Source organism: Heterocephalus glaber, unplaced genomic scaffold (genome assembly GCF_053883595.1).
Source record: "Heterocephalus glaber isolate CG9 unplaced genomic scaffold, H.glaber_assembly_v1.0 deba00001481, whole genome shotgun sequence".
In the NCBI taxonomy this organism is placed as follows: Eukaryota; Metazoa; Chordata; class Mammalia; order Rodentia; family Bathyergidae; genus Heterocephalus; species Heterocephalus glaber.
In genome coordinates, this window is record NW_028258317.1 from 20786484 (window position 1) to 20801101 (window position 14618).

The window sequence follows — 14618 nt, forward strand, 5'->3', positions numbered from 1 at the left end:
TTTTTTTTTTTTTTACTTTTTCTCAAATCCTTTCCATCTTTCCTTCCCAACTGCTTGCCCTGGTAACCTGCAATACATAACATACAGTGCCTGACATACCCTCCAATCCTGTAAGGACTTAATTCATTCCAAAGCTCTATTGAATCACTCCCAGAAGTACTGCCTCTCTGAATAAATCCTAATGAATATGGCTACAAATGTGCTACTCATGCTTAATACCCCTACTTTTCAATATTAATCACTTCTCAAGGAGAATGTGTCCAATATTTATCATGGATTCCATAATGTGTCTTTGCTCATTTACCAAAGGTACATGACTATAACTACAACTGTATTACATTTCCAAAGGAAGCCGTCATAAAGAAAAATCAATGTTGCATAAGAAACATAAAAATGCTATTTCTGAAAGTAAATGAGAAAAGAATTTTTTTAAAGCCTCCATCTACCACTGCCCTTTGCCCACTACTCATTACTCTTATTTGCCCCAAACTTCTATGGTGTTAGGGTGAGTTTCTTGTCTTTTCTGACTAATTCTATAGAGTAGAAATGCTGATCGATGAAAAAAGTTCATTTCTGGTATCAACTTTATTATTCTTTCCTCTTGTTTGATTGAAGAATATTACTGGAGATCACTGATATTCTACTTTCAGCTAGATCTATTCATCTTTACTTGTAACTACTGCTTCTTGGATAATAAGTCTGATGTTAGGAGTTTGGAGTTTATTTAGAGAAGTGCTTCAGGGAGGCAAGTAGACTCAGACATGTCTATTTCCCTCTGATATTCTGGATCATCCTAAAAATTTTCTGAATTGACTTAAAGGTAGAGGTTCAAAATTGGTTTTCTAATTTACATTGTTTTTATTATTTTTAGAGTTTGTAAAATTCTTTGTAATCTCTGGAGGTTTGGGGAAGAAAAGGGAACCTATGTGTATATAAGATTTCTTTCTGGAGATGTGGTTAACTTTTTTGAGAGACAGAATATATTTTAGTTAAATCACCTAGACTTAAAGTGGAGTATATAAATCATAAGAATCTGAAATTTTTGAATATATAATGCAAAATTAATTGTCAAGTAATGAAATGGAAAACTGCAAGCCTTTTGTTAGAAGACACAAAACCATTTTAAAAATCAGTACCAACACAACACACACATAAAAATCATGACTGATCATCCATTTCTATAGGAAACTGAAAAAAAACCAAGGCATTATTTTTTTAAATAGCTAAGCTATGGTAGAATTGCCCTTTGTGTTCACAATGTTCATAGCTTTCCATCATCTTTGCTTTTTCCTTGTTTTACTGACAGATTTCACTGTAGTACTCAATGATACTGAAAACAGTTAAGTGGTAGTAAATGTCTGTGATATTGCACTGACTGTAAAGCCAGAAAAAATGTTATTGTTAAGATCAACACCATAAAAATTTTGTTTCAATACAAATGGTTTAGCTCTGAAGGATTATAAAGCCATTGAACTTTTTTCAAAAGAAGAAAATCCAGTAATAGATATAATTCTTTAGATTGAAAAAAATCCAATTAGAATAATTCAATAGATTTAATCATGCAAAAATTAAAATTTCAGATTTAAATAGAGAAAGTTGTTCTAATGTCAAGTACTACAAGAGATTACTCACAGGCAAAATATACACTGTACAGTTGATATCCAATTAGCTGCAGGAATTATGACTCATAAAGTCACTGTGAAGACTGATTCAATGAATACTGAACTATTCCTTCATGAAGAAATACAAGGTAGGTTCTTGTGAGCCTCTGGTGACATTTATGTTGACTGCAACTCCATTTGCATTTTCGATTGGTTGTTGATACCCTTGTAAAACAGGCTGGTTTACTCTTTCACATAAGTCTTTTGTTGGGAAACCCTGGACAGGTATTATTGAAGATACTTTATTCTACAACCTTGTGGTCAGCATGACCTGCCACACCTGCAAGTTTGTTTTTCACACCATATTGTATTTTGAAAAGTGTGAGCCAGCCAGCCCAAGTGAAGGAAGGTAAACATGTTCCAGACATGGAATGATATGACTAAATTCTTTTGGGGTTTAGCTTCATAATAACAATGCCCAAATATGAATTTTAAAAGAATCTATAAGTGTCTTCTTAATTTACACATTTATCCACTTTTTCATATGTTCCATGAATTCATCACACATTGTAGATGACACCTTAGCACATTTTATGGCAGCCTCACTTACAGATTGGCAAATTTCTTCTTCCCTTTTCTAGATGAATCATACTGTTGATTCATTATTGTATTTATTTATTTTTGGTACTGGGGATCGAACTCGAGACCTTGTGCTTGCAAGGCAGGCAGCGGAAACACTGAGCTAAATCCCCAGCCCTGTTGATTCATTATTGTTGAACTCCCAACCAGCAGTTCTATAACTCTTGCTCAAAGATTATCTAATGCATATATTTTCTCTGTAAAGCCCATCACATCCTACTTGTGCTTAGCACTAGACATTTCAGCATTATTTGAGGACCATTGTAAATAGTAAAATTATGAACGAAAAGCCTACACACAAAAAAACCCTAGCACTGGATAGTCTCTGAAAGAACATTTTTCATAGTTTTTATAATTTTACTGAAACAAAAAGGCAGATTATCACCTTGTGAACCCCAGTGAAGGATGTGTGCACAAGGGGACTTCAAATTTTGCCTACTTTGCACATGACCAAAAATGGCTGCAGGGGTTATAAATATATTTTGAAATTTGACAACTTTTCAAATATGAAATCCACCAATAGTGTAATCAGATTTATTAATAAAAAGACTCTTGTTGTGCATGCTTAGCCATGAAACAAAGTTAGATTTCTACTGGCACTCTTTTTTTAGATCAGGAGTTGGTTTTTTACTGTTTGTGAGAGAGCAAGTTATGTTGTGGCTATTCTCAATTATATATATCTGATTTTACATATATATGATTATATAACAGAAGGTATATGGTTTTGTCAGTATAGAACTAAATTAGTAAATTTTAAAAAATTTAAAATATAAATAAAACTAAAAATGAAGTACATTTACCCCTAAAATTTTTTCTTTCAGATTTCATTGTTTCCTGTATGCTCTGTGTAAGCATTGGTAACTGGCAATTTATGTACACATGTACCTTGAAAATAGTTAATTCATTCATACATCTGCAGACACTGAAGGAAGGCTCTTGGGCTTTCCAAAGTTTCTTAGAAACGGATATCAACCAACATGGCAATGTGGGGAAATCCAAGGCTTTGCTTCCTCGCACAAGCAGTTAATGAGCTGGGAAAAATGTCAAAATCAATTTTTGCATAACTCTGGAATCTAGTCAAACACTTTTAACCACCAGGGAAGATTTATTAAAAAACCAGTCTGCTGCTTTACAGTGCTATAGTGTTTAAAACTGTTCACCTACCAAGTCCCAGAGCCTAGATCAGTGGTAGCCTTGAGTAAGGCAGCCCATATTTTGAGATACACTGATTATAAAGTTTGTAGAACTAGTCATGACTTCTGATGACAGATACACTATCAGTTATTATTCTTATTCTTACCTAGATAATTTTTTCCTGATTTCTTTCATTTTTTGTGTTGGATTTTGTGCAATTTGAATATGATATTTCAAGCATTAGTATAGTTTTGGGGCCTATAGTGTCTGCAATTAAATTTGGAAAAACTTTTTTGGCAATTTCTAAAATATTTTTTTTGTGCCATTGTTTTTCTATACCTTCTCTTATTTAACTAGTATGGGTATTATGACTCCTGAAATTATTCTATAGTTCTTGGATTTGAGATTTGTTTCATTATTCTCTCTGGATTTCAGATTGAGAAGTTTCTATGTACAAATTTTCAAACTAACTTATTCTTTATTTAGACATTCTTTATTTATTTTAGGCAGTTTTTGATTGCTAGCATTTTGGTTTTATTCTGAGATTTCCATGTTTCCTAACAATGCTCACAATACTCATCAGTTTTTGCATGCTGTCTCCTTTATTTTCTATTACAGCTATTACCATACCAATCATATTTATTTTAAAATATCCATTTCATATTTACGGTAGGGTATCATAGTGTTTTCTTTTTTTACTTTTGGTGTAAAATAAGAAACACACATACAGTAGTACCTTGGTTCATGAAAGCTTCTGTTTGCAAACAATTCAGTTCTCAAACAGAAGCCTGTGGCAAAATTTTGCTCCCATTCACTAACTTCACGTCAGGTGACAAACACAACCATGGCCATCTTCCCCAGAATGGTAGAACAAATTAAGTTCATGAACTGAGATACCCCTGTGTATATAAAGTTAGACATATTTTATCAGGAATAGAAGTAAGCAGGGCAATAATGTATAAGATTTATGTTTAATATTTACTGTAGCTATAATTTTCAGGGACTTTACACTCTTCTAGTGTCCTTTTACTGTCTTCTCTGAGCTTTGGTTTCTCTTTGTACTCCTCTTCAGAGTGATAAGTCTTTTTAAGCTATAGTCTATTATTATTATTACATTGAACTCCTGTTTGTTGTCTGATAAGATATGAAGGAATATGTACATTATATAATGTTTGAATTAAATTAGTGGGTCTGTGTCTATTCGGATATATTTTTCCATGTACACTTCCTCTGAGTTTGAGGTGAGACCAGAAGACTATATGGCTCTGGAAAGAGAAGAATGCTTCTCCCCCATGGCTCTGGGACAAAGCTCTAGTAAATCTTTTCTTGTACCAGAAAACTTGCTATGGACAAGACTCTGGGTACATTTCAAAAGAAGTACTTTTCTTCTCTCTCCTCCATATTACATGGGATTTGTTATTTGAGAACCCACTAGGTTTTCTGAATGCTAAACTCATGCAAGAGGGCCCTCTAGGAGTAGCTCATTTTCAAGCTAGTCTATGCCCAAGCCTCCAGTAAATTATCAAGTTTAACTATTTAAGTGTTACTACTAGTTTATGCTTTCAGTGCCTAATGCTTCAGATAAGTAGATTTCAGTTGTGAAACTTTGTATTTTATTTTTTCCTTATTTTAGGATAGTAGTTTGTCCTGTTTGTGCAGTTTTCTAAAGGTCCAAGAAAATACATTGATTTTAATTTTGTCCATTTTTATCTTATTAGAAAGATGAAAATAACAACTTTTAAGTTCTTCACATATTGGAGTTAATATTCATAGCTTTCATTTTTAAGTGAGTTTTAAACTTCCTGATAGTGAGAAGTTTTCCAGGTATCTTTCTTTTATTGATTTTTAGTCTATTTCTATGATGGTCAGATAACATAATTTGTATTCTTTCAGTTCTTTTAAATGTTAGTTGTGTTTTAAGGCCGAAAATGTTTCTACATTGATAATGTTTTATGAAAGTTTGAGAATGTGTAATTTTTCTGCTTCCATTGAATGGAATATTCTTTAAAGGTCAGTTGGACCAAGGTGATTAATAGTGCTGTTCATATAATTTATAGCCTCACTAATTTTTTTTGTCCTCATGAGCTATCAATTACTTACAGACAAGTATTCAACCATAATGATGACTTTGAATATTTCTCCTTTCATTTCAGTTTTTTATCTCATTTTAAATATAAAGACTAATACATGAAAAGCGAAATGATAAAGATATATCTTGGTAACGATAATCAAATAGAATTTGGAGTAATTATGTAAATTACAGATAAAGCATCACTTAGAATAAGTATTATTAGGGATAAAAAGGACCCTACAAATGATATAGAAAATGATTACCTGGGAGAGTATGATAATTTAAAACAGTTATACATTTAACAAGAGCATATTAAAATGAATCAAAACCTGAAATGTAGACAAAATGTAGCATGTCTTCTTTCACTTTGCCAGTTTGCGTACAAGTTATACTTGAATCATTCACTTTAAGAGACTTAATTAATTATATCTGCCATCGTTGTAATTGTTTTCTATTGTATTTGTTTTTTCCCTTTTTTATTTTCTCTGGCTTTAATTGCATCTTTTGTATATATACATTCTTCACTCTTTGAACATTCTTCACTCTGGACTTTTTTCTGTATATATACAGTCTTCACTCTACGCTTATTTATAAGTATTTTTCATAGCTACCCTAAAGTTTGCATTGTACATTGTAGACAAGTCCAAATCCACTCTTAAATTAATACCATAGCTCTCCAATAATGGTGAAGGTTCTTTATAATAGAACTATCATAATTCCTTCCTCCTGTTCAGTGCAATCCTGGTGTTATTTTAGTTACTTCCTCATTACCGAGACAAAACACTTGACAGGCACAAGGTAAAAGATGAAAAATTTACTTTGGTTCATAGTTTGTAGAAGTTTCAGTTCATAGTCGGCTGGCTCTAAGGCAAGGCAGCATGGCAGAAGACATGGCAGAGGAGAAACAGTCCATGCCGGACTGCAGGAGGCAGCATGCAGCTACCCTTTAATTCCATTCAGACAGTAGGCCTATTGCTTGGTGCCACTCAAACCAGGATGGGTCTTCTGTTTTTAGTAAATCCATTCAGCCACACCCAGAACCATTGGAATCCAATCAGTGGACTGAGGCAGTCATCACACCTATGATTCAGTCACTCCCAAAAGACCCACCTGGGAGCCCGTGAAGATTGGGGGGGTATTTTAGATATAAACCATAACATGTGTCATTCATTTAACAGGTGCTGTATGATCTACAAGCACCTGATATATTGTGACCTAAATTTCCTTAAACAAAGCTATGTTTAAATCAATTAAGAATAATGAAATAAATGTCTTTTTTATTTTTACTTATTCCTCTCATGATGGGATTTACTACATAAAGATCAGATTTATTTATTTATTTATTTATTTATTTATTTTTTGTACTGGGGATCGAACTTGGGTCCTTGTGCTTGCGAGGCAGGCGGTGGAAAACTGAGCTAAATCCCTGGCCCTAAAGATCAGATTTTTGGTCTGAATAATTTTCTTTCTACATGAAGAACTTCTTTCAGAATTTCCTGGGCAAGTTACCCAAAAATAATTTCCTAAGTTTTGTTTCTCTGAGAAAATATTATTCTCTTACCTTTCAAAATCACATTCCTATATATAGAATTTCATTTAGTGTATTTTTTGTTTCAATATTTAAAATATGTCATTGGAGGACTGGTTTCTGAAGTCTGCTGTCTTATTTTTAAACCTTTATTAGTAAGGTATTGACACCTTACCTGACCCCAATTCTTTTCTAGTTCCTTTCAAGACATTCTCACTGTGCTTTGTTTTAATAAGAATTGACCATTTTTATATTTCGTTCCTGTTAAAAATATTGATCCTGCTTGCTGCTCTCTGATGTTTCTTGATTGGTTAATTTATTTTGGAAATGTTTTAGCCATCAATACTTGAAATGTTTATTCTTACTGTATCGTTCTACACCCTTCTTCAGTATTTCAATTGCATGTGCATTATGCTTTGTGTAATTGTTTCATAAGGCTTGTATGCTCTATTATCTTTTTGAAATAAATTGTTTTTTCTCTGGTATTTCAGTTTGGGTAATTTCTATTGACATATCTTCAATATCACTAGTTCTTTCCCTGATTGATTTGACTCAAAACCATTCTATAGCTCTATTTTTCTAATTCTAGAATTTTTCTCTGATTTTTTTCTTAAGATCTCTATCTCTTGATTTCCATCATCAATATATTCTTTCATGCTACCTACTTTCTCTATTAGAGCCTTACATATTAATTGTATTTACAGCTTTTCTGTTTGAAAACTCCAACATACATGTCATATCTGAGACTTGTTTTGAGCTAGTTTGACTTTACATTCTTTCACACTTCACAATAATTTATTGAAAGCCAAACATATCAGGTAAAATGTGTAAACAGGCTTGTAATGTGATGAATATTTTTACTTTGACTAAGAGCTAGGTTTCATTGAATATATAGCTAAAGTAGCTTCAAATCCTTCCAATGTCTTTGTTTTGTTTTTCATGTTTAACTGTGGGCTTCTGACAAAACTTCTCAGACTGTACCTTTAGCTGTTTTTTTTCTTTTTGTACTGGGGATCGGACTTGGGACCTTGTGAGGCAACCGGCAGCACCACTGAGCTAAATCTCCGACCCAACTTTAGCTTTTTCCACTGTTACCTACTGACAATATTTTGAGACCACTTTGTGTCCACATGAAGTATGGGAAAGAGAGAGCATTCTGTGTCTTCTCAGAATCTATAATCATTTAGTGGCCCTGGATCTTATGACTATATACTATCTGCAAGTGTTTTTCCAGTGGCATAGCTTTTATCTCAGTTCTAACTGTATCCTCTTTCTTGACAGCAGGATTTTCAGTATTTCCTTAAAGCACAGATCTCTTGCTTATGTGTTTCTCTACTTTTGGTAAGACATGAAGGTTAAATGTGACTAGAGTGGAGAAACTCCCTTGTCCCAGCAGAATGAAGATTTTTCAAAAAAATTTTGCCTTGTGAAGTAGGTCTTGTTATGGAGAAGGTTTTGAATGTATTCAACAATTATTTGCTCTTTTTCCTACCAGAATTTTTGAAAGATCTTTGTAGGAACCTTTTTATGAGAACCTGAAGTGGATCCTAGAGGTAAAGCCTATGAAAGTGTGAGACTCTCCTAAAATTGTGACTCCATGAATTTCTAAGTTACAGATTAGTCTTTGCTCAGTCAACAGCTGTTTGTCAAAATAGCTTATAGCCTAGATGTATTAATTTCCTAGGAGTTCCACAAAAGTACCACAAATGGACTGACTTAAAATAACATAAATTTTTCGTGCAGTTCTAGAGACTACAAGTATGAGATATTAGCTTTTTTCAGCTCCTGGTGGCTGTAAGCATTCTTTGGTTTGGTGCAGCACAACTGCAATCTCTAACTTCATCTCCACTGGGGTGTCTTCCTACAGAGCTGTGTGCCTGTGTTCTCCTAATGAGTTCACTTCTGACCTATAATATGGTCATACTGGCTTAAGGAGCCATCCTATTGACTACACCTTAAATTGATTACATTTGCAGAATTGTAAATGTGAATTGATTACATTTACAATTGCAAAGACTCTCTTTCTAAATAAGTTCACATTCATAGGTACTGGGGATTAGGACTTAAGTATATCTTTTTGCAGAATAATATTCAGCCATAGCAAATTAATTCTGTCCCAGATAAACAGATACTAGCCTTACCTTTGTAGATATATCTGTGTCTCCACATTTTGGAGTGGCAGTTTCCCTTGAGACATCAATTCTCTTCTTGGTATAAGAAAATCCACTGATTTGCAGTTTGTGCATATTTTTTTTTAAAGACAGGTGTGACAATTTCCAAGTACCGTATGTCAAAACTACCTTTGTTGTTTGGGTTTAATTCATATAATATCATTTGATACATCTTCAAATTCATAAATTTTGTGATCTCTAGGTTAATATAAAAAGTTTAATATCTTCATAAAAGAAGTACTAATGGCCAATAAATATATGACAAAATGCTCATATTTTAGTCATCAAATGAATATGAATCTAAATTACAATGAGATTTTATTTCATCCTAGTCAGATTTGCTATTATAAATAAAATATAAAAACAAAAAAAGAAAATATATCAAAAGTAAATGCTGACAAGGTTTGGAGAAAATGGAACACTTAAACACTTGTGGGAATATAAATTAGTATAATCACTGTGGGAAATGGTGTGGAGTTTCCTAAAAAAAATTTAAATACAGAAATACCATATAATCCAGCTATCCCATTCCTCATTATATATCTGAAGAAATTAAAAGCAGCATCAAAAAGGAAATACCTAAACATCCATGATTATTGGGCAATGTTCACAATAGCTAATATATGGAATTAGCCTAGGTACCTTTGACAGTTGAATAGAAGAAGTAAATATGATATATGTACACAATGTAATATTACCTATCCATAAAGGAGAGTGAAATCCTGTCATTACAGAGAAATGAATGGAACTGGAAGATATCATGTTAAAGAAAATAAGCAAGATACAGAAAAAGTATCACATATTTTCTCTGATATGTGAAAACCGAGAAAGGCAAAACCCTTAAACTAAAAGTAGAAGAGGAACTATTCAGAGATTGGGAAGGGGGTCAAGAACAGGAGGCAGGGAAGTTCAGGCAGGTGGGAAGGGGAAGTGTGGCAAGAGAGGTTGCAGAAGGAAAGGTGAGTATGAACAAAGCATGATGTATGCTTGTATACAAATGCCACAATCAAGCCCACTAATTCCTACAATTGATATGTGATAATAATTACAACAATAAAAAGGGGGAAGAAGTGCAGTGTTACATTTTTCCAACCTCTTTCTGAACTATTTCCATATGGGAAGATCACAAAATGGTTCCCTTTCACTCTCTCATTCCATATTAGTTACTTTACTAAAAGTTTTCAGGGTGGATAGCAGTATCTGGAAGAAGGATAAGTATAGGGTTTTATAATTCTAGGATTGAACATTTTCCTTTACTCAGAATGCCAAAATGTTTTGCTAAATTAACAAATTGAAAGCTTAATTTCTGGTAAATATTTTTACAGTAACTGGTTTTCAATTTCTCATTTGAAAAACAATAACTTCTTCAGAAACCATAAATAAGCACATCAGTTTGTCCATTGTAAACTCTTAAATATTACAGAAGATAGATTTTATTTTCTCACTTTATTTTTATATTTATTATGTGAACATCATTGCTTCATTTACTGCAGTATAAAATTCTATGATTGTAGAAAAATATAATTGGTACATTTATATTGCTTGAAAAACAAATTATACATCAAGATATAGAATAATGTACACAATGTACACACGGCAGATAACATTCTCAATAAATACTCACACTTCCAGAATTAAACCAACAGTTTGGATAAATAGGGAAGCATTTCATATTAGGATATTGACAAGGGCTGTGCATTAGACACCTCCTAAGGTATCATTCCTGAGGTAAAGTTCCTGGTGTTTCTGGACAAATTTTTTTAAATGTCCCAAAGGATTGATGGAAAGGTCATTTTTTTATGACACTGGTAAACATGTGACAAAAAAGCCCAGGGACTGATTGCACTGAGACGATAACTATTAATCCAATTGTGTGCTGAAAGGAAATGAAACCACCTGCCACCTCATGTCTAAACCATTTAAGAGCCTTTTACAAAAAATTCAATCATGTGAAGTAGTGACATCATTTTGTAAAAGCATGATTTCAGTTTTTGTTATCTTTAAAATCACAAACGAATAATGCTGTTTTAGAACTTAACTTTATTCATATTCCTTTCACTGTCCATATATTTTGATTTTCTTCTTTGTGATTGATTAAATAATAGGCAAGGTATTGTTTCAAAGTTGGGGAGGATATACATAGTCCAGTAGGTTTTCTGCTTTATTGTAAATTTCCCTACATTCCCATGAAAAATTTTCCTAGTGCCTAAAGTATTTTATATACTTCTTTTACTATTAAGAATTCTTTCCCAGCAGGACATGGTGATACACACCTGTAATCCCAGCACTCCAGAGGCTGAGGCAGGAGGATCATCATGAGTTTGAGGACAGCCTGAGCTGCATAGTGAGTTCAAGGACAGCCTGAACTGCATAGTGAGACCCTGTCTCAAAAAACAAACAAAATAGAAGAAAAAGATGGATAAAATGGAAGCATAGCATTTGTAAATAAGGAAGGGAAGAGAGGCTGAAGGGAGGGGAGGGGAATGGAGAAAAAAAAAGAAGAATCAAGATATATTATCTACAGGTTCAAATTCCCTATGATGAATGTGATCATTATGTATATCTAAATTATATTAATAAACTTAATTAATTATTATGAAAATATATAATAAAAAGCAAAACTCCAGTAAAATATTTTTTAAATGTACTATCCAAATATAAAAAAAATGTATTGTTGAAAAAACAAAAAAGACAAATGATTGTTTTCCATTAACAATAACCTTATGACACAAATAGCACTTCAGCTTTTGTCTTGTAAAACATTCTGATTTAGAAGAAAAAACAACTTGGTTATATTAACATGATTTTCCAACTCAGAGTAGTTCCATTAGGTACTAAAATTGGGTGCCTGTAATAATAATGAAAAGGTTCATTGCCTTTCATAAAGGTGATTTTCTTATTTGATGAATTGAACAAACTCTTTATAATATGGGAATCAAAGTTATTAGTATAATTTAATGTATACTCATGTAAAAATAATGGTAAAGCAGAAACATATCTTTTAAAAAGTAGTTTTAGTACTCTGTGGGTGGCACTGTGTGTGAATATGAATGTGTTTCCAAGAATATAATCTTCAAAGATCACATACAGACCATTCAAGTATACATAGTTTTGAAATAATACTGGTAGAATAATGAAATATAGATTTTCTGTTAGAAATTCATTTCCTAACTTTACAGTAAGGAATTGAGAGAAAGGCCGAAGACAAAGGGACAGCCATGGAGACCATTATTGTAATTGTCCAGGAAAAATTAAGGTGTCTGAGCTTTAGCAATCCATTATTGAAGAGTGGACAGTGAATCAACAGTTCAGGGCAACCTATGGACAGGGTCTGTTTATTATAGCATAAATAGTTGTAAGGAGGTGAGTTCTTAAATGACTGCTGTATATGACTTGGGAGATGAACACTTTGTCGTTGGGTACAGAAATAGGAACAAAGTTGGGAAGATAATGATGAATGCATCATGTATATAAGCTTTAGAATGTGCTGTGGGATACAAGGACACTTGATTATTGTCTTAAAAGCATCAAGAATTGTTCAGAACCAATCTATTTCTAGTATTATGAAAGAAGTCATGTAATCTAACTTGTCTGGTGACCTATAATGGGAGAGATGTAAACTATTCCTCCAATTTAATGGAATAAAGATTTATTTAGTTTTTCTTCCATTGAAGATCAGTAAATTATCCTCTATAGTGCTACAAACCCAATAGTCTAGCACATTTGGTCTTGTAAAATTCACAAATAGCATTACTTTTTAAAAGCATATTTGAAAATATTGTATGGTGATCAGCTTATACAACATTCATGGAAAACTGCTTTCCTTTACACTTTTCTCTTATACCACAGGTTAAATAACCAAAAAAAAAAAAAATGGCATTTACCTAATCAGCATTTACTTCACATTGTTTTTACTGTTTGAATCAGTAACAATACTTTAAAATATCAATCTACCCTAATTTCTACTGCATCATACAAAAAACTTTATGGACCCCAACAAAAGACACCCAAATGAGCTATTTTATAAGTTTATTTAAAACAAAATAAAAAGATATTTACTACTAAATTAATTCTGTCTATTTCTAGTCATTTATGTTTAACATTTCCCAAAATGTCTCTTCAGAAATCTTTCTAATAAGTCTTTATACACTTTCAAAATATATCATAAATGCATTATGAGAATCTTTATGTATAAAAACTAACATTGTATATCACTTATCTAGTTTTCTTAGGACATTTACAGAAGCCATTTATCCTAATACAAGATTATTAAATACAAAGATGGGGTTTTATAAATTTTTCTTTAATGAATAAATTTTGTCATTATAGGGATTGATATGTATCACTCATATAAAAAGTAAAAGAACACGTTTTCTGATATTTGGGATATTTTCTTCCCATCTCATGAGGCAAGTTAACTGGTTCCGAAAACTTTATATTCATATTTCCTTTTATGTGTCAGTAGGCAGTTTTCAGTACACACACCAAAACACTCTCTTCAGCAAAACATCTGCCAGTGCTTCAGAAAAATCAGCTACATGAATGAAATTTAAATTGACTTTTAAAAGATAAAGATGTTTGCTTTGGAGAAGAATATTTAAAATTTTATTTCTGTGAGAAATAAGAAAGTAAAAGATTTTAAGAATTTGGTGAACAATGCTAACAGATTAAAAGTCAAGTTCTGCTTTATTTTATGAGTCAATACTGTTTTTCAAGTTAGTTAAAGGATTCTCTATATTAATAAATATATATGTATAAAACGTAGAAGTTAAAATGCAGAATAATCTATTTCTTTCCAGTTTTGATTTGCAGCTCTTGTTAGGATTTTAAAATCTTTATTATACAATGAAATATTCGTTTTTCATTATTCATTGAAACATCACAGGGTATACTATTAATATTTGCAATTTTCTGGTTTTATGTATCCATTAAAAAAAACCAAAAAATAAAATCTCCCTTAACAAGCTAAATTAATTTATATTTGCAACTACTTCCAGCTTCAAGTAAAGCCATTTGAGAAAAATCTCTCTGGCATTATAGATGCTGATGTTCTCCTTCCAGCAGGGAAGAAAATATGGTATGAATAGAGGCGGAACAGAATTCTTATTCCAGACCAAATTTAACCAATTGCTAAGGGACACTAAGTGCATCTTTCTAACAAAGTTAGTTTTGATGATTAGTCCAATAAATTAGAAGAAATGTTGTGACCAATTGGCAAATTCCATCCTTGATAAAAAATGAAAAATGATAGATTATGTGATATAGACTGTGTACTCACATATATTGGTAAAAGTACTTGAAAAACGGTCACATGGAAGAAAGATTAATTTTATTCTGAAAAAGACAGAGATCTGACTAATAGAAACAAATACTTTGAGGATCAGGAGAAAAACTATTGTCATCAGTGGAGTTCAGGTAGAGTTAAAATGACTAAGAAATCTGGTGTGCAAGGTTTTCCTGCACTGCATAGAAAG